General features: G+C 29.6%; 2 long non-coding RNA genes across 2 annotated transcripts; both read left to right on the forward strand.

The window, feature by feature from the left end:
- Positions 1-15,319: 15,319 nt before the first annotated feature.
- Positions 15,320-16,140, forward strand: LOC116403497. The gene is made up of 2 exons (XR_004216269.1): positions 15,320-15,654; positions 15,887-16,140. It is a non-coding gene; the product is annotated as an uncharacterized LOC116403497 (long non-coding RNA).
- Positions 16,141-21,541: 5,401 nt separating this feature from the next.
- On the forward strand, positions 21,542-22,347 carry LOC116403487. Its single transcript, XR_004216255.1, has 2 exons — positions 21,542-21,876; positions 22,109-22,347. It is a non-coding gene; the product is annotated as an uncharacterized LOC116403487 (long non-coding RNA).
- Positions 22,348-22,532: the final 185 nt, after the last annotated feature.

Below are 22,532 nucleotides of genomic sequence, written 5' to 3' on the forward strand. Positions count from 1 at the left end.
CTCTCTCTCTTCTCTTTCTTTTCTTTTCTTTTTCTTTTTCTAAATAAATAATGACGGTTCCTATTTTTTTTTTTTTAATGTTACTTTATTAAATACATACTTACACTAAGATATAAAAAAAAAAAATACATAGTATTAATTGTTTCTACATCTTCAAATATAACATAACAGATAGACAATAAAAAAAAATATAGGACAAAATAAATGATATGAAACCATAGTAAAAAAAGAGGCAACATAAAGTCTATTTTTGTTTACTATAATTCTTTATATATACACACACCACACATAATATATGTTAAATGTGTCACATCCGTTGGAGAAATTTGAAATTTTACAGATTATTAGAAACAAAAAATGAAAAGTTCCATAACTCATTAAGATAAAGTGAAACCCAAAATAAACATTAATCAATATCGTTTTTTTGTTTTTTTTTCCTTCTCCGAGTATTAATTATGAACATTGTTTGTGTTGTTAATATGGGGAATTTGGTTTGATGAGTAGAAAATAGAGAAGAAAGTGGAGCATATTTTAATGAGAAATAATTAGGTGAAAGTGAGAATGGTGGGAGATAAAATATTAAATTAATATATAGTAAAGAAGTGGTATTAAATTTAAAATTTGATGTGGGAATGAGTATGATTAAGAAATTATTTCCACGAGATTAGGAAACCCAATTTCATGAGATGTGTTCTTTATTTTATAAGTGTGAATTAATTATAAAATAATCCAATTGTGAGTAGACAACAATTACATAGTGGAGGACGTGACTTAAAAGTGTGTGTGTTGTATACAATTGTTAGGTAGGGTGGATATTTTAGATGCAACTAAATATTTGACTACTACTGATTTCTCCTACTTGTTTATTTTTTTCTTAACCATTTTAAGCTCTTCTTTATTTTTCTTAAATACTCATTTTAAAGGTGGACTCATTTGATTAAATTTGTTGTTGTGTTATGATTTGTGTTTTACAATTGTAACGAAACGTGGGGGTGTTTATAGTCAAATTTTTAATCAACAAACACAATTTGATTGAAAATCGCTAAGGGGATCAATTCGATTGCATTTGAAAATTATGTGAGATGATTCACTAGCTTTTTAAGGGAAGTATCAATTTAAACTCTAAACTTTGAAGGTCAGATTAATTTAAATTATATAAATTAATAATGGTATCAATTTAAACTCTAAACTTTTAAAGTTGTACAATTTAAACTCCAAACTAGTAGTTATATTAAATTAATCTCTGAATTTTGATAAGTGTAGTGTATCAATTTAAATCCCCAATTACAAGAGAGCGTAGGAAGAACAAAAAAAAAAAAAAAAAACCATTTATGTTTTATATATTTGGATACACAGCTGTGAAAGTTGAGGATTTAGATCGATACAATTATTCGTTTAGAGTTTTAAATTGGGTTTTTAATATATGCACCCGTTCTTTTATATACTTTTGAACAATTTCCAAAATTTTGTCCTAAGATACCATTAACGTTGTCGTTTAAAATTACATTACTATAAGTACAATAGGAGAATTATGAAAAAATAGTGAGACCAAGCTAATTTGGAACTATCCTTCTTTATGATAATTTGAAACAACAAACACTATACGTAACTTACTCGATCTTTAAATTTTGTACGATTGAATTCAATTTATTAATATAAACAAATTTAGGCAACTGATCCAACTTCAACTATCACATAGGGTATAGTAGTGCATGATACTAATTAAAGAGCATTTTATCATTAACTACTTTTCTTGTGATTGATTAAGATATCAATATATGACCTTAATTACAATAAATCACACATTATGACTTTATATTAAAACATTTGAAATCAAATCACACATTATGACTTTATATTAAAACATTTGAAATCAAATCACACTGCTTCTTTTCACAAAATTTCCTCCAACATTAAAGATAAAAAGGCCTAGTAGTTTTGTAAAGTGTTTTTAGGCTTTTCATTTTCTAATATTATTATTGTTATTATTTTGAATGTTAGGGGAGAAACTGTAATTTTGTCTTTTTATATTTAAAGTTCAAATGAAACATATAGAAATGAATGCTTAGATGAATTAATGTGAATAAAAGGACTTGGATTCTTTGCAGCTGGCAGAGGTAGACATTCCTATGGTTAGGGGAGAAATTAATGCTACCAAAAAAGACAATCTTAATTATTTTGAGAATTGGGCCTTTTTTTGTTGATTTTAATTTATTAAATGTAACTCAAATAATTAAAAAGGTAGTTATGCAACCACTCAAAAATATTGCAATTACCTTAAGAGTATGGTTGATGGTATTATGGTGAAAATTTTCTTAATATAGAAATGTATTAGCAAATGGGTTGTTAGATACTATGGTTTGGCTTTTCTTGGATACTTCTTTTCAACTAAACTCAAGATCAAAAGAAAGAAGAGGTAAAATTTTTGAATGAGACGCACAAAATAAAGAAATATTGTTGTTATTTGCAAGTTAACTACAATACATTAGTGTTATCATGTCTCTCATCTACAATATATTGAATTGTAAACCTAACCCTTTATGATTTTCTCGATCATTGTCGCATGGGTGTTGAGCTTGCAAGGGTTTTATTGGAGTTTTCCACGAGGAGAAACTATTGAATTTGAGATGACCGATTTGAATCTTGATTGAAGTTGCAAATACTTGTGGAAGACTCAACCCATTATTGCATTGCATCATCTTCTTTTCAATCAGCTCCAAGGCTCATTGAAGGGGGCTTTTCATTGATGAACTTTGTATGTGTTGGAAATACAGTGGTTGCACTATCTTCATATATACTAGAAACAACCCTAAGATTGATCAAGAGAATTAAACACTATAATCAATTCCTTTTTAAGAAAAAAAGAAAGATGAGAAGTATATATATCATAGAAGTTGTAAATAGAGGATGAGGGCTTTCTAGATCTTTTCACTTTGCTAACAATTTCATATCACATGAATCTCTTGTGCAATTCTACACTACGTTCTTGGACGATGAAAACTTAAAACTTCCAATCATATATCTATATTAAGTTGGACTTAGAAGAGCTCCCAAACACGTCCATAATATGAATACTTTGATCATCTTCATTAGATATCTATATTTACATTAATTAAAATAAAGTGAAAAATTGATCATACATATGCATGCAATAGGGATTGTAACAATAACAATGGTCGTAGTTGTTTTCTTTCAAATTATTTTTTTGGAAGAACCAAATCGAATTAAATACAACAAAAATATGATAGAAAGCATCTTGGACGATATGATATATATACAAAATATAATGAAATACAATCAAATAAATACATTATGATATATATTATATTATGATATGAGTGGTTGATTTATGGTCTCATGGGTTGACAGCAAATTTGAAAAATGAAAAAAATAAATAAACTGATTGGTGGGCATATGGTACAAAACAGTTGGTATAGTTGTTGACGAGAGAATACAATAATTGAAAGAGAGGAGAAATAAAGGAAATTAAAAGGAAAAATGAACTGTTCATGTTAGGCTAAAGTTGAGCAATAACTATATTATATACTTTTAAAACTAATTATCAATATTGGCTAGTTTTGAACAAATTAATTTAATAATGTAATTAAGGGAAAAAAATGTTTCAATTAATGATACATTTGGGGTCATTTTGATTTGATTATGGAAAGAATTCATGAACATATATTACATAGGTTTGACATTAACTTTTTTACATGTGTGTCAGTGTGTGACGAGGTATATATATGTATGTATTTTAAAGTATTTGTCGATATTTTGATGGATTATAATAATTAAGTGAGAACTAGTCGGTAGTATTTTTGTTGATGATATCGACTAAAGTTTGAATATGATTTGTTTTTTGTTTGAATTTCTAATGTGAGTATCCATGAGAAAAGTTGGGATCAAATAATTGATTGTGTGAAGTTCTTGGTCTACCCGTGTGGTTTTAAGTATTTTTAGCATGATGTCGTTGATATTTACCACGAGCACGTCTCCAACATTATGTTATATATATGTTTAGTGATCTTATTATAGTTTGAAATGTTTGTTTTTATATGAAAAGTATAAATTGGAATTACTTGATTTACGCATAAATCAATCAATTAAACCATATTCGATGTTGAATCAAGATGTTGGGTAACAGACATGAAGATAATATTCTATCAAAGGGATATTTGATGTTGAATCAACATGTTGGTCGATGGTTCATAAAGAAATGTTAGAATAGTTAATATGCATTAGAAAAGAATAATTGTTACGATAGTCCAAAATTAAAATATTGAACTAAAACGACGTTTAACCAACTTTCTAAAATATAAAATTTTTATCCTTCTCCCAGTTATGTCATATATATTCGGGTAAAAATACCAAACGAAACAACACACAAGCAAATTAGGCCTCCTCATCTTTCCTTACTCATAATCTTCTCTCTCTCACTATTAGCTCGTTAATTTTTCTCTTTCACAATGATAAATCTAACCCTCGATCCATCGTGATTTTCTTTTGTTATCTCGAGTCTATGCAACCCCACTCACACGTACAATTCACCTATCCCACACATGCTAGCAAAATCCCCACAACACATATATGAAACCTAAAGGAAACAAAAATGGAGAATGAGAAAATTTGAAAAAGGAAAGAAAAATAAGGAATATATTTTAGTAATAATGTTTGGTATATGAGATTAAAAGATATAAGCAAGAAGAGAAAATTCTAAAATTTTAAAAAGTGAATATAGCCAAAACTATTTTGTAACTATTATACAATAATAATCCCAATGTGTGTGTGAGTGTATATTCAATAATTGTGGCTTTGTTAAGACAAATAATTATCATAGGTTGACTTTGGATGAAGGGAAAAGGGAGAGGTTCTTTTGGGCACATCACTAATCCCCATTAAGATACCATCAACAAAGTTCATCATCTCCTTCCAATGTGAACATAAGGTAGGTCATGACTATCATTTTGTCAAAAAAAAATGGAAAAGAAATATCCTTCTAATGCGTACTATAAAAAAAAAACGAGAGACTATTCAAGTATTGTAATCGTAGTTTAATTATTCGTATATGTATTTGGAGATGAATATAAATTTAAAGGCTACGTGTATTTAATTTAAGAAAAATTTGAATACCTCGTTTGAAAAATTTTATAATAAAAAGATAATATTCTTTAGAAGTTTATCTAAGAGTAAAAGAAAAAAATATATCATCCTTATATTTAAAATGTCAATTTCAAGTGCTAACAAAAATATAATTAAAATATTGGTTTAATGGATTTTTTTAATAAAAAGGTGTAAATTGTAATAACAAGCCATGTTATGAATAGTTAAAAAATTAACATTTTTATTATTATATTTATATTAGTAAACAATTAGTATGTTTCGTTATTTTGTTGTATGATATAATAGAAATGTCGATATCAAAATCATAGAAATATATAAACATTTAGATATCAATAGAAACGTAAGCCACGTTTACCTCAACTTTATACTTGATCTCATGTGACACATTCATTTTTTGACATATTTACTGTTATGGTTATAATCATAAACTACCATAGTTTAGTATATAACAATAATGTTAAATTTGATAAAATTCATGGTTTTAATTAAATACAATCAAAGTGAATCCAATTAGGTTAATTCATTAGAAGTGGTAATTAATAACGTGTTAGATTTGAATGATATAAAAACAAAATGAATGGTGGATGAGGTTTTGAAATTGATGGAGGAGTCATTTTGGTTGCACTTTATTAGGTGGAAGCTTTTTCTCTACTCTCCCAATTTTGTTACCATTTTGTGGGACATCTCTCCTCTCTCTCTTAAATTATAATCACTAATCACTCTCTCTATCTATTTCACATTCTTAATTACACCAATAATATTATTCCCTTCTATGCTTAATAAACATTTTAATTCTTTACCTAATTCCATTTCATTAATGTTTAAGTTTCCAATTATGCTTTGTTCTATTTTTCTTAATAAAAGCCATTTTATCTTTTGTTATTTACTTTTTTTTTTCAATATTTACTCAAATCAAAATAAGTATATTTTAAACCATTTTTATAAAAGTGAGTTTTTTGAGAAAAAAAATTCTAAGTCTATAATTTTTAGATTTTGTTCTTTTTTTAAATTGTGTTTTTAATTTAACCATATATATTTGATAACCTATTTACAAATAAAGTCTTTTTTTTTTTCATTTTTAGTTTTCTTTCATAATTGAAAAAAAATCATTCTTGTTTTAAAAACAAAAAAAGTGAATTAGTTACTAAACACACTTATTCTTTGAAAACTAAAAAACAAAAGTTGGGTTACCGAATAAGCCGTGAATGAATTGTTTTTAAATATAGTAAAATAAATCAAAATATTTATAAATGTGTTGTGTGTGTTGTGTCATGATTGACACATATAGTAATTTATCTCAATTTGGAGCTTAACGGTAGTTTTCGAAGATTATGATATTTTTAGCATATATAGTACACCTTATAATCATTTACAATAATTTTTCTTTTTAATAAAAAATTGTAGGTCTAAAATATTTAGCGGTTATGAAGGTTTAAAGATCAAATCTAAGTTTGGAATAATATGTATTATTTTATTTTATTTTGAAAGAGGAAACCTTCCTTAAATCACATACTTAGTGTTATTGTTAATACTTAATATCAATTCTAAACTAAAAACACTATAACTATGATGTGTATTACATATTTATATATTCTTTTGTCATGCAACAGTGCTAAAAATAATTTCTTTTAATAGATATCTTTAAAAGTACGTTAGATTTAAAGGATTATAAAACCTACGATGATCTTTTGGTCAAGATATATATCTTTTAAGTCTTAATTAAATATATCGAGTTATTCTATCAATAAAAATACAATCAATTGACTCAATACTAAATTGGTTAAATTTGTGCAATCACTTGTTAAAATATTGTGTGAGTTTATTTTGCTCGAGATGATCCATCATAGTTGTATTTGAAAAATTAGACTAGTAGGTTTCGAGTAGGTCAATGATATTGGGATCAAATTTGGTGATCTAGGTTTTAAGAGACGGATTGAAACAGTGGCAGATCCAGAAATCATAGGTAGAGGACACTATATATAAAAAATGTAGATGTAGAAGACAAAAATTTGAACCTAGAACCCTGAGGTTTGAAAGTAGATACAACCATTATACCAGAAACAAAATTTAGTAATAATTTCAAGGAATTATCGGCTATAGGTACCTACTAATAATCAAGTAACATATACATATATAAAGGTCGTAAAAGAAAAGTGTCTTTTTTTTAGTAGTAGAAGTGAGATCGTAGATTCAAAACTCATAACTTTAAAGAATTAAGTTTATGGTAGGTTGGTATAAAAGGTAAAGAGAGTTTATTATGACAAAGAAAATGACATAAAAACATGGCTTTAGCAAATGCTTAAATAAAGAAGTTGATAAAGAAGTTGGCAAAGTGGAGGAAGATGAAGTTGAAGCCACGTGTGGCATAATGATTGTGTGTGAAAGAGAAACAAATGAAGAGGAGCCTAAAGAGTTGAACTTTGGAAAAGAAAAAGAGTGGATGAGAACCAAAAAAGCAATGAGAAATGCCAAAATGAAAGATCCTATGCTTTCCACAAAGAGAAAGTGGGAAAAATGGAAGCCATTGATTCCTCATTTGAGTTGAGAATCTTCCAATTCCCATATCTTACTCTCTTTTTTTATCCAATTTGAGAGTCCAAAAAAAAGAGTATATGAAAATTTTGGAGCCTTCATTCACCCCACACTCTAAAGAAATGAAGAGGGCCTTATCTTAATCATAAATGATTGTGAACAAACAACCTTCTAGTACACAACTTTCAAATATATAAACCACATATATGCTCATTTGGATGTTGTTTTGAGCTACTTATTTGGAAAAGTGTGAGTTATAGCAAAGAAAAAAAGAAAAGTAATGAAGCAAGATATATATGTCCTACAAATAAACTTTTGAAAGAGTTTATTTTCATATATGTTTAAATCTATGAAGGATTGCTGTAAGCAAATCGCCTAGAAGAAGTGATGCGTAGAAAACTTTGATGGCCTAGACAAAACACGGCTAAAGGTAGAACGGCAGTGCTTACTTTTCCTTGTATCTTCGGCATAACTGTGGTATGGTATCTCGCTGGTAAGAACCTTTACGTTCACTTGCGTAATGAGTTGTTGGTATCTCGCCTGGTAAGAACACCTTCTTCGTTCAACTCGTTGTCAATGGTTAAAGTCACCAAGTGACAACTCGCCTATGAAGAGTTAGCCTAATTGCTGCAGAACGACAACTTGTCAATTGCCACTGTCAATACAAGAACTGTTAGAAAGTGACTTGAGTCATGGATTTCAACTCTCTATAATAAGAATGTTTTGCAGGGCTCTGCTCTTTGTGCATATAGTTTAGATTGCAACCAGTCGACGCCCCACGAAATGTGCCCCACCCCTGAAACTAATTGAAATTCTCCTCATGTTATAGTGAATAGATAATTGAACGAAATCGTCGTTCCGAGAGAGATTGCAAAACTGGAATTGATAAATACCATTATTTGAAAACGGTTTTTGATTTTTGGAAAGTTGTAATTTAACCGCAAAAACATTTGGAGATATTGACAACCTACATTTGCCATCAATCTCCTCACCCCATTCAATGAACTTGAAAGTGCCCTTAGGGCCCAAATCCAATGAATGAATATATAAATTTATTAAATGAGTACTCCACATTTCTATCTAAGTCAATGTGAGAATGCATGGTATAAATTAAAATGATAAAAAATATATTGCTGTACTTGCGAAGTTTTCATTTAAACAAAGATAGTGTCCATACTAAAAGAAAATGTTGCTCAAAGAATAGAGAATAAGTTTGGTAGATTAGAGAGTATTGTCTTGGTCGTGAATGGTAAGCGTACAGCAATGAATTGTCTGTTTGATAATCGATGCTCCTATCCCCAAAATTATCTCTAACATCACTAATCCTCCCAAAATTCTCATCATAATCTCAAAATTCTTCCCATCACATTTATTCAAGCAATATCAATAATCTAAGTTGAGATCATGTATAGATAGGTTTTAAACAAGAATCACTTGTATTCGTAGTATTATTTCATGATACTAGATAAAATCATATTGATCACATATCCTCACAAACTTTCTTACTTGAAGAAATAACCTACTAAGAAATGTAAAGTTACACTTGTATTAAGACTGTGTCGCTCTCATGTGAATATTTGGACTTTGCTGTAATATAATTCCTCGTAAATTCTCATACAACGATCTAAGATATAACAATATGATATACACATGAAATATGTTTAATTTTTAGAATAAGTGGTTAGATTGTATTATACATCTTTAAAATTGCTTGTGAAAAGAAACCTTGTAAAAGCCCAAAGTGCCAAAGTTACATGTGAAAGGGAAAAATCTTTTGAAAGTTGTTGAAAGGTCTCATAATCTTGGAGTTGTTGGAGTAAGTAAAAAAAAATATACATTATTAGATTGGTCCATTTTGGTTGCTTCCAATTTACCAATGACTAATTATTTTGTTTATTCAATTCCAGATAATTTGGACTCACCGGCATAATTAAATATATTAATTAATATTTTTATTGATAAAGAAGATATTACCGAGAGTATACGTAAATCTTATTACAACCTACAAAAGAAAAAGAAAATAAATCATTAGTGTTTTTTTTTTTAACTACTTTGGTTTAAAAAAGGTTAATATATAGTTGATTAATAAAAAAATTCAAAATAAACTTGATGTTTAATTTTACATTTTCAACCCAGGATTTTTCGTATAATAGTTTTTGTAGTAATTTCAAAAACAACAAAACTCATTTAATATCAAACATGACGTAAATACCGAAAGGCAGTGATTAGATCGATAAAAGTACGACCCTAACACCATGTGAGCAAGAGGTAGCGCTAGCCTATCGTGACCTTCGGGCTTATTATGACGAACTATTGGGCTAAACCATAAAGCCCACTTGTGCTTTGAAGAGGCCTCAAGTTATCCACTCAAGAATCTCTTCTTTTAAGATATAGCCTCTTTGTTAAAGTCACAAAGAAAAGGAAAGATAATAGATGACAGTTTCACCTTTTCAATTGGACATGTTAAATGATTTTAAAAATTACGAACATTATGGTAGTGTCTTATACTCCTTTCCATATTGAAAATCTTACTCATCCTTATATATTAATAATATATATATATAAAATCTTTACAATTCCTAATGATTGCTCTCACATTTTCTAAAATAATTACTATATGTAACTATCATGTCAATAGATTAACACAATTGATAAAGTAGTGTACTTTTTTTGTAATATAGAATATCATTTAAAATCATCCAGGTATAAAATACCGATATAACAACAAACATTCACTATCGCAACATTATTGACATCGTGCAATCTATCGTTTATTCTCATGATTTCTGGCTCACAAAAAACAATGGTTATGTTTTCTATATATTAATCACATTGTTAGATGAATTTTTTATCCAACACATAAAAAGGTCCACCAAGTAAGCCACTCACAGACGGAATGCTAAATCACACCCCCATATGGGAAAAAAGTAATAAGAAACAATGGTTTTTCTAATGAAGAATATATATATTATATATATATATAATCCAACAGATGACCCCCTCATTTCCCAATTTTCCAAGTTTTCAAGTTTGTCTTTATTTATTTTGCAGGTCTCCAATAATATATTGAACAAATTGAGTCGATTTTCCTAATTCCATGAAAGCAATAAGTGGGGAAATTAGGTGTAATTTGCATTAATAAGATGTTTGACTCCTTCGTACCCTTTGTTCGACAAACCAAACCTTCTCCATTGGGATATCTGCTTTTTTCCTTTTTCTTTTTTTTGAATTAATTGCAGAGAACAACATCTTCTTCTTCGTCATGTTGTATATATAATACATATATATAAAGAATAATGTAAATTCAAGAGAAATTGGTTGAATGATTAAAGAACAAAAAAGAAAAAATTCTAATTTCATTTTACTAATAAAAATCTCATACAATGATAAATACAACATAAAATACAGAGCTTTTGGGCGAGGCAACAACCATTGACCAAAACCAAGTTTCTTCTTTCCTTTTAACGCCAGCGCCGGTGCCGCCATCGGTAGAGATCCTAATGGAACCGGTCTTCTTCAGCTTCGTCCGCTAACAATCAACCCGCCATCGACGCGTGTGAGCTCCAGGGACGGAACTCAGGAGGCGTTACGACGGTGGTGCGGCGGTGGCGGCGGAGAGGAATCGGCGGAGATAGAAAAAAACGGAGGAAGAAGAAGAAGGGAAGAGAAAGTTGATTGAGAAATACGAATAAATTGGGAGATTGATGAAAAATTGTGAAGCTTTTCTCGAAGACAAGAGGGCAAATTCCGGTAAGAGATTGTGATTTGGGTGTGCTCTTACATTCTTGGCCGAGTCCGATTTCCCAATGCTTCTTCAAACAAATTGAATTGATGTGTTTTCCCTCTCCTGTTTTCTTTTTTCTTCTTTGGTTTTGTTACCTTTGTCTCTGTTTAAATGTGAATTGGGGATATAAAAACAAGAGACAGGTGTCGTCCGTGTGAATTGGTTAAATTTTCTTTTTTTTTTTTCTTTTTCCTACTTTTCCCCCTTTTTGGATTAACATAAAAGAAAAATTGGTTGGACATATATATTTTAATTTTTAATGTCGGTCCTCGTTTTATAAAAGAAAAAATAAAAATTTTTATCTTATTAAATGGGGTCATTTATTGGTATCTCATCATGTTTTGACCCTAAAAATAGTTTTTCCTTCAATTCTGTCTTTAGTTGAGTTAAAAAATTTATTTGTAATTTTTCACTTTTCCTATTAAATTTTTGTATTGTCATTTGCCTTTTTTTTAATGTTGTTTTTGTTTTATGTGGTAAGATTAAACGTATTGTTAATTAATTTTAATAATGAAATTTGGTGGTTGTTGTTTTGTTCTAACAAATTGTTCATGGTCTAATGTTATCTTAATTCATATAACAATAAATAATCAGTTTAAAAAAGGTTTGACCATCTCTTAATTTTTAGTAGCATAAAGATGTTACGTGCTTGGGTGGCAGTTGAGCTTAAGCTCTCGATACAATGTGCATTGAATAAACAACAAAGAAATGTGCAATGATCTATGATGTACAAAGTATTGTTTAAATTAAAAATTAAAAATATAACTACGTGACAATTAAGATACATTAGTATGATGGTATTTACTATATTCATAAATAATGTTAGATCAATTCAATTATATATGAAAATAAACATGTTTAATAATTTTTTAATTACAATATCATAAATTATTTACGCACTTCGTTCCTTGAAAATTTGCAATATGAATGTATAGAAAAAATCATAAAACAAATAGAAGTGCAGAGGGAAACATGCTACTTATTAACTTTATTCACATAAAAATTACAATATTCATCAACACAACCACAATTGAAACGTTGACCTAATCATGATATTTCTAAAATTGTGAGGTTGTATCGATTTAATTAACTTCACACACTTGTAATTGTTTCCGATTAAATTTAAATTACATCGCCCTATATTTGTGAGAAGAAATGAATGAATATGAAAGGAAAAAAAAAAAGAAAATGCGGGATTTAAAGAAGGATGCGCACGAGGTGGGGGGAGGGATATATGGAGAATCGGAAAGAAATATAAGCTTAAAAGAAATTAGGGAACATGTACGAAAGACGACGACCGTCGCCGCGTTTCGAAGACAAATGCAATGGTTTTAACACGTGGGTAGTGCCTTCACTGTGGAAACAGTCTTTTTATTTATTTAATTTATTATTAAATTGTTAATAAAAAAATAAGCCGCGTAAATAATAAAGTTGATCCAAATTTGTTTTATTGATTGTTTTTGTTAATTGTTCCTTGCGGTCATCCATGTCTCTATCGTACATTTTCTTATATATTTCTTCTTCTTTCTAATTTACTCTACTTCACGTTCTATATAACTAAACAACACTTCTACACAATATACGTAAGCATAAATAATTGGTGCACTAATTTACATGCATTGTTTTAAATTCTTTCTTTATATATATTGTGAAAATAGACTGGCTGATAAACATCAACAAAGCAAGGAGATTTTTTTTCTTCTTATTACGCTAGAGATTAAGTCTTAGAAAAGATTGAATAAACTTATATATTCAGTCTTCTTCAAAGACTAAAAATATGGCTGATGGCAGACACCTCGCGTTGAAAGGTGAAACCATTTTTTATTCTTTATCATTATTATTTAATTTTGTTTTCCCTCTTCCTAATAATTCGTAGTATAAAGGAAAGGATCAAATTTGCTTTCACGTTCTATTGTTGTTTGGCCGCCCTGTTTCATTCCTCCTGCTGCTTCTTTCTTCTTATTATTATTTTTTTTTCTGGATAAAATTGATGTGCTCAAAACGAAACACAGAAAAGTGAAATGGAGTAAAACGCCCAGTCGTTAAAAGGACGTACGAGACAATTTTTAGCAAAGCGAAAATGAAGAGGATCGAGGAGGAAGTGATCGAGCTATTGAAGCTACAAACACAAAAAAAAAAACAAAAAAAAAAAAAAAAGGGAAGAAGATCAAGAAAAAGATCAGAAAACAGCAAAAGGCAAAACCTAAAGAAAATAGCATAAAATCTTCTAATAATTTTTTTTAAAAAAAAAAATGAAAAGAAAGTTTTTGTTCAATCGAAGGAATTAGGAGGAACACAAAAAAATAACGAATAAAAATGGTTTCACAGATCAACTGATACAAGCTCGCCACATCAATATATTTAGTACTTTGAAGAAGATTGAATCTATACAAGTGTGTTCAGTATTAGAGAAGAGTGAATCCTAAATAGGACAAAAAATCTCTATGCTTTTGCAATGATTTTTTCGATCGACCACTTTATTTTGTAAAAACCAATAGAATGGTCAGACGAATTTAGTGTGAAGATCAATAGTCCAAAATAATTTTATTGTTTATACTAAAAAAGTGTGGGGCTCTGTTATAAATGAAACAATAATAGTTTGAAAGAGAAAACAAAGTAGTAATTAATCACACTATGATTTGAAAGTAATTATAGAAATAACCAGAATAATATATTGAATACATTCATTCATCAACAAGAATAATTTATATAATAATTCATCTTTATCTTATATATACATCAATATATGTGATGTATATTTAACATGGACTTCTAAATCAAGTTTGAGTTGTAAATAAAATTAACAATTAAAATTTTCTTAAAATAAATGGGTACACTTTAAATGCAATAATTATGGATGATACAAACTTGATTTCTCTACGTGGGTTATTACGTTAAATGCAGCGATTTTGAGGAAAGAATATAATGTCTATCAATTCAAAATTGAAGATATTTTCAATGTAACTTTCAATTCAAAACTCATAAAATAAATATTTATACATAATAATTTGAAAATACTGATTTTAGGGGATAGATATTCTAAAAGAATTTGATATCCTATAATAAATTCCAAATCCAAATAATTTGTCCAAAATTTGCTTAAAAACTCATTGACTTCAAACGAAAAGTAGCCACGATTATTGATGTCATTGTTATTGGGACCGATATAAACTAAGCTTCATGGTGTCGCTCCTTGAAAACCAAAGTTATCTTTTTAAATAAAACAATGTTTGTGGGTTTTTGTGTTAATAATTATATGTTGCAGCCTATATGTGTGTATGTGTGTTGAGTGTTTGAAGTGCTGAGAAGAGGAATGATACTTTTTTGTATTTTATTTTGTGTCAAATTTAAATCATATTAATGCCTTCAATAAATAGGGGGTTTGAGGTATGTTTATGATTATTTTTGTCATGGGTGTTTAAATTCTATATAATTGACTCGTTGCACTCTCTATTAAACCACGCCTTTTTTCTTTCTTTCTTTCTTTTCTTTTTTTTACAACATAATTAAGACTGCTTCGAAATAATTAGTATAATTTATTGTTTGGTAAAGCTAATTTATCCACATCAATTATTTGTTCGTGAAACCATAAAATTAATGTCAACCTTACCTTTGAGTTACACACTCGATCTAAGCTACATATGTTTTCATTATTTTGATTGATCTCCTTTAAATTGAGACACCATATTTAGTCAACACCGACATTTTATTTGCTATCGTTACCATTTCTTCCTCTATTCACGTGTTAATTAAGGAACAAAAACTGGTTTTTAGAGAACAAACAAATATTCACCACTTGTTACAAATATTTATAGAGAGATAAAAACCTACTTTTCGCTCAATGATCTAAATTTAACAACGAAAATTGCTATAAAATGGTCTTCCCTCGTTTTCTCATACGATAAAGCCATAAGGGAAAAAAGTAGGCTTAATTACTAAAAGATAAAACTAAAAAATGGCAAAAACCATTACGATTGTTTTCTTTATGTCCATTGTTGTGGTGGGATCACTGCAATTCTCTAAGGCACACATGACCGCTGAAAGGGATGCTGAGATTGAGAGGAAATCTAATACTTTGTTTAACGAAATATCCAATCTAGAGCCTCAATACAAATCATGTGTAGAAACGTGCAAGAAAACATGCACGACAAAAGGCGTTGCTAACGATTTGTGTGATCCTATATGTGATAAAGATTGCATGAAAAATGAAGTTGTTGGTATTGTCTTCAATCTCTGGAGAAATGGTTTTTTTTTTTTTTTTTTGTTATATCAAGACAATAGTTAATTTTATTGTGTGTGGTCAGTTTTAGTTGCGAGGCAAAAATTTCATGTGTCAAAATTTAACGAAAATTAAATTTAGTTGTTTATTTCTTCCAACTTTTATTTCTTTTAATCTTTTTTTGTTTTCTTGTGTGAGTTATTTTGATTTTTTATGTGTTTGTACTGCAGAAAAACTCAAGTCCAAACTAGGCGCTTGATAATTGACCAGGAATTTAAAGTTGACAGCTGGAAAATGGTGGGATCAACTATAAATGATTTGATTAATTAACATTTTAGAAAGGAAAATCTAAATTCCCTTTCATTTTCTTCATTCAATATAATTTGTTGTTTCTTTATACAAAGGTTCTACCTTATGTGTCGTTGGGTGCTTCTTTCGTCATTATTTTCAACAACGAGATCAATAAAGTTTATTTACGCCTTTTGTGTTTATTCACATAATTATTTATGCGTTTTACATTTATCATATAATCCTACCGTGTAGAAGAAATTTTGTGAATATATCACATTATTATTCAAGTTGCGAGCAGTTTTGTCACATGTGTGTTTGGTCAATCTCCCTCGATAGTTTTTGATATATTATAAAAGAGATGAAGTTTGTGGTTATAGATATGTTTTATTGCTTTTTTTTATAATTACAATTATGAGATAAGTTTATTTTGAATTGGTATTTCAGATTGTCAAGAGAAAAATTGTGTTTGGATGGGAAAAAAAGAAGAGAAAATGGAGAGGAGGAGATGGGTTGAGAAAATTAGGAAATTGGTGAGGAATATATGAAGGGAGAAATTTAGAAAAAATTGAACAGGTAGGGTTAAGAATTCATTAGTTTATTCAATGGGGGTTTTGCAAAAAAAATGTATCATCAAACAAGACATCTCTTCAATAATATATTAGGATCAAATGCTAAGAGGAATTTAGAAGAAGATGAGTTAATGGCGGACAATGAAGGAGCAGAGGTTTGTTTATATTTTAGATTTGATTTTCATGTTTTTGTTTTAAAATGAATTCATTAATCAAAATTAAATTATTTTAACACTGTAAATTAGAGCTTGTTTGTGGGTATATACTGATGGTGAATGGGAAAAATAGAGAGGAATGAGAGAGAAAGTGAGTGGTTTGACATTGAAGGTAGAGAAAGTGATAAAAGAGTTTAAAAGAGAATTCTATACTTAATTATAATCTTCAGACTCATAACCGCATTGAGTGCGTCTCATACACACTCATCCAAGCTAGTCTAGAGTCTCAATAAGAGTTTATATCCAAACAAGGAATTTAGTTACAGAGGAATTACAGTCCACTAAGAGATCTCTCAAATACATGCCATAATGTTACAATCGCTACTTCTAACCACCCCATGCTGCAATATATATAAAACTTAAGTATATACATTGAAACTGTTTTTCTCTATTTCTTTTAGAATTAAAGCTCGTAAACATACTCTAACAACTGTTTAAATAAGGAATCGATAATGAATTAATAATTGAAACGTCACTATCACATATTACGATAAATCGCAAGTATTTGCCAACAAACCAGTACCATATGAGGGTCGGCCATAGCAGAGCGCCTAAATATACGGTCGAGATAATAATAGCTCGCAAACGATCAAGAAAAATCACGTGGCAAAACAAGCTCGAGTACATTTAGTACTTGCCACAATAGCGACATCCATCCAACCAACCATGGTAGAATACTAAATACACGACCGATAATAGCTCACACGATATCCATATCCACAAATAAACACGCGACTAGACTAAGCTCACGCATATTTAGTATCTGCCACAGTAGCAACCTGCATCCAATCCAAGCATGATAGAATACTAAATACACGGTCGAGAATAGGTCACACGCGATCCATATCGACAGGAAAACACGTGGTCAAACTGAGCTCATGCATACTTAGTACCTACCGCAGTAGCAACCGCCATATCTACGCTCCTATGTGCACATAGAGCCATCCATCATGTGGGTTGAGCTAGGCTAGAAGCCAATCACAATCCTTCATCCACGTCCTCACCTATTCTCAGGCTCCTGAATCTCTGGCCACGACCTCTTTCAGCCTTGAAATCCCCTAACAACCATAGGTGTGGCGCTACCAAAACACATTTGCATAACTTATGGGTAAATCACCAACATTCATTAAGATCACATATTTCATGTTTAAAAGTCAATCATGGTCAGAAATACATTTTCGTAAAGTCGTTTTCAGTCCTGAAAGATCAGACACATACTTTTAGAAGAGGCCATTCAAACCATCCAAGTTTAATTACAGATCAAGGGGTATCCTTTTAAACCAGTTGTCATTTAAATCATGATTAATAAGTTCGGGTTCACTCCAAAATAATAGAGTACATGGAAACCAAAAGTCATATTTTAAAATTATTTCTAACATGTAGTTCAAGAAACACTCATATTGGAATTTTTTGAAATCATGGCATACTATAATAGCATACATAGATTAATAAGAAAATACTTGAAAATAACCCACTCCCAGTCAACGACTAAATTCTCCAGGATCATAAGCTTTCCCTACTTCAGTTTGATATGAAAACAATGATTTATGAGGCCACTAAGTTATCCTCACATGTTCAGATCATGACATAACTATCCCCAAAGCGTTCTATAATATCAACTCAAGCTATTTTATGTTTCAGTGACCCTGATCCTCCACTCCTCAAATTGAACTACTCCCAAGATGCCTTATTTTTAGCATAGATTTTATCCTACATCCCTCAAGCCTTCAAATACAAAATTTTTACACAATGGGGGTACCCGCAACTTAAGCCAACCTTAAGTCGAAAAGTCACTTCCAACTCCAATTAAGTATCACAATTGAAGGCACCATAAATTTACGCTTTTAAACCGTAGGACAATATGGTTTTTAGTCCCTTGAAACTCAACCCTAACATCCAAAACAAATTGAGCATCCACAATTTGAAACCAACAATTGATAGGGATTAAATACAACCTTACGTACTTGCAAAATCTCAACAAAATATATCCAAAGCTTTCTCAAACACTATTTCAATTCGAGCGGGCTAGACAGCGGCTTGACCTCTTCCAAAATTCAAATCTGACATTAAAATGTAATGGCACTACTACAAAAACAACCTTACTTGACCCCTGCAGTTTTGTTATACTTGACAGTTTTAATAAATTTTTACTTTGAAACTATCATTTTTAATTTTTTTTTAAAAACTTTCCTTTCTTTCTTCTATCCTTTTTTGGTTGGTGATGGTTTTTATTTATTTTCTTATTTATTTTAACATATTTTTCTTGCATGCACAATATTTATTATCATGTAATATTAAATTCATGAATATTTCTTTTATGCTTACCAATATTGCCACGGTATTTTATATCAGTTAATTGTTCTTTTTTCTTACATCATATTTATCTTTACATTTTACCATTCTAAAAGAAATTCGACGATGCAATTAAAATTATCTGGAATTCGTTATTTCAATATTCTTGAGGTGAGAGAATCGTTTCTTTGGGAGTCCAAGATTTGATTCCCAATATTTTTTTAAAAAACAAAATCTTATCTTACTTGCTTAATTCGTTGTATAATACATTTGATTTCATTGCGCATTATTTCCTATTGACCTAATTTTGAATCATTTCTTAAATTTTCTTCTTTAGCCGTTTATAAATTTTTACTTTGAAACTATCATTTTTAATTTATTTTTAGAAAAAAGTTTAAAATATAAATTTATACTTCATAAGTCATCCTAATCAATTTTTTTAGCAACACACTTTTATTTCGCTAACAGAAAAATACTATGAAGGAATCTAGGAAATTTTGGAGTCCGATTTCCTAGAATTCTTAAGGTGAGGGATCAATATCTTTGGGAGTCTGAAATTTGATCTCAAGAAAAAATGGATTTAATCAATATTTTAAAAAAAAATCTTTATTCGAAAACTAGCCCATGATATACTTTGAGAAATTGTAATAATTTTTCTTTTTCTTAAGGTGAGAAGTTTCCTTCAATATACCGACTAATTAAGGGAATATTATTCCACTTATTTTATGAGATCATTGCTTAAATATTGGAGTAATGAGGGGTAAAATAAGACATTAGTTTTAAAATAAATAAAAAATTATTTTCAATTCGAGATTTGAAATTTGCCCACCGTTTTCTAAATGGGTGTTGTGGGGTGCTAATACCTTCCTCACACACAAATGACTCCTGAACTCATCTCTATTTTTACGCAGACCATATTTTTAAAATTGTTTACTTTATTTTGATGTCCAATCACACCGTAAAAAAGATTGGTGGCGACTGTTTTTTTTTTTAAAAAAAAACACTAACTCTTTTGAGGACATCGGTCGCTCCACGTCATCTCGGGCACGTGGCGACAACCACTAAATCATTATTGGAAAAATTCGAAAAAACCAACATATTTAAGCCAATACATGTCTATTTCTTCAACAATTCGAACAAGCCAAGGTTTGAATTGTTGCATCCGTACTAAATAAAGAGTCAACCGATATACAGAAAGATCTGAAGATGGAAAAATTCTACCTTGAATGCATTGTTTAAATTCTTAATACGAAGATGAACATGGAACATTTACATCAACCACGTGGTAGTCAATATATTGGAAAGATCCGATCCATCTTCCATCGAACGTAGTCTTCACACGTTGTAGTGCCATGACACATAACGCTAAATAATAACAGTAAAAGAAAAGCAACTCAACCGTAAAAGAAAGTCGTAGGCAAACCCAGAAATATCCTGCCAAATGAAAATAAAATAAAATATTAATGTAATTAAAAAAACAACGTCCCATAAAAATCTTAATTTCAAGTTGTTATTATGTTAAATGCACGATTTTAGGGATGAATATAATTCTAAATTCAAAATTTGGAGATATTTCAACGCAAATTTTCAATTCAACTCATAAAATAAATATTGATGACTATAAATAATTTGAAAATATTGAATTTATGTTAGTCATGATTTTAGGGGATGATATTCTAAAAGAATTTGATATCGCTATAAAATTCAAATCCAAGTTAATTTGCCAAATTTGCTTAAAACTCATTGACTTCAAACCGAAAGAAGCCACGATTATTGATGTCCATTGTATTGGGACCGATATAAACTAAGCTTCATGGTGTCGCTCCTTGAAAACCAAAGTTATCTTTTTAAATAAAACAATGTTTGTGGGTTTTTGTGTTAATAATTATATGTTGCAGCCTATATGTGTGTATGTGTGTTGAGTGTTTGAAGTGCTGAGAAGAGGAATGATACTTTTTTGTATTTTATTTTGTGTCAAATTTAAATCATATTAATGCCTTCAATAAATAGGGGGTTTGAGGTATGTTTATGATTATTTTTGTCATGGGTGTTTAAATTCTATATAATTGACTCGTTGCACTCTCTATTAAACCACGCCTTTTTTCTTTCTTTCTTTCTTTTCTGTTTTTTTACAACATAATTAAGACTGCTTCGAAATAATTAGTATAATTTTATTGTTTGGTAAAGCTAATTTATCCACATCAATTATTTGTTCGTGAAACCATAAAATTAATGTCAACCTTACCTTTGAGTTTACACACTCGATCTAAGCTACATATGTTTTCATTATTTTGATTGATCTCCTTTAAATTGAGACACCATATTTAGTCAACACCGACATTTTATTTGCTATCGTTACCATTTCTTCCTCTATTCACGTGTTAATTAAGGAACAAAAACTGGTTTTTAGAGAACAAACAAATATTCACCACTTGTTACAAATATTTATAGAGAGATAAAAACCTACTTTTCGCTCAATGATCTAAATTTAACAACGAAAATTGCTATAAAATGGTCTTCCCTCGTTTTCTCATACGATAAAGCCATAAGGGAAAAAAGTAGGCTTAATTACTAAAAGATAAAACTAAAAAATGGCAAAAACCATTACGATTGTTTTCTTTATGTCCATTGTTGTGGTGGGATCACTGCAATTCTCTAAGGCACAAATGACCGCTGAAAGGGATGCTGAGATTGAGAGGAAATCTAATACTTTGTTTAACGAAATATCCAATCTAGAGCCTCAATACAAATCATGTGTAGAAACGTGCAAGAAAACATGCACGACAAAAGGCGTTGCTAACGATTTGTGTGATCCTATATGTGATAAAGATTGCATGAAAAATGAAGTTGTTGGTATTGTCTTCAATCTCTGGAGAAATGGTTTTTTTTTTATTTTTTTGTTATATCAAGACAATAGTTAATTTTATTGTGTGTGGTCAGTTTTAGTTGCGAGGCAAAAATTTCATGTGTCAAAATTTAACGAAAATTAAATTTAGTTGTTTATTTCTTCCAACTTTTATTTCTTTTAATCTTTTTTTGTTTTCTTGTGTGAGTTATTTTGATTTTTTATGTGTTTGTACTGCAGAAAAACTCAAGTCCAAACTAGGCGCTTGATAATTGACCAGGAATTTAAAGTTGACAGCTGGAAAATGGTGGGATCAACTATAAATGATTTGATTAATTAACATTTTAGAAAGGAAAATCTAAATTCCCTTTCATTTTCTTCATTCAATATAATTTGTTGTTTCTTTATACAAAGGTTGTACCTTATGTGTCGTTGGGTGCTTCTTTCGTCATTATTTTCAACAACGAGAACAATAAAATGTCACTATTCTTCATTCTCCTGTTTCACTATTTTTCATTTTCTAAACGTAGATTATAATAACAGAGACTATAATAATTTGTATTTGAAACACAAACTATTATAACCGACAGATTATAATACGTTTGAAATGCCGGGTAGACTTTATAACTAGGTACTGTTGAGATCAAAATTTGTGGATACTGAT

The sequence above is a fragment of the Cucumis sativus genome, chromosome 4 (genome assembly GCF_000004075.3).
Source record: "Cucumis sativus cultivar 9930 chromosome 4, Cucumber_9930_V3, whole genome shotgun sequence".
Taxonomy (NCBI): domain Eukaryota; kingdom Viridiplantae; phylum Streptophyta; class Magnoliopsida; order Cucurbitales; family Cucurbitaceae; genus Cucumis; species Cucumis sativus.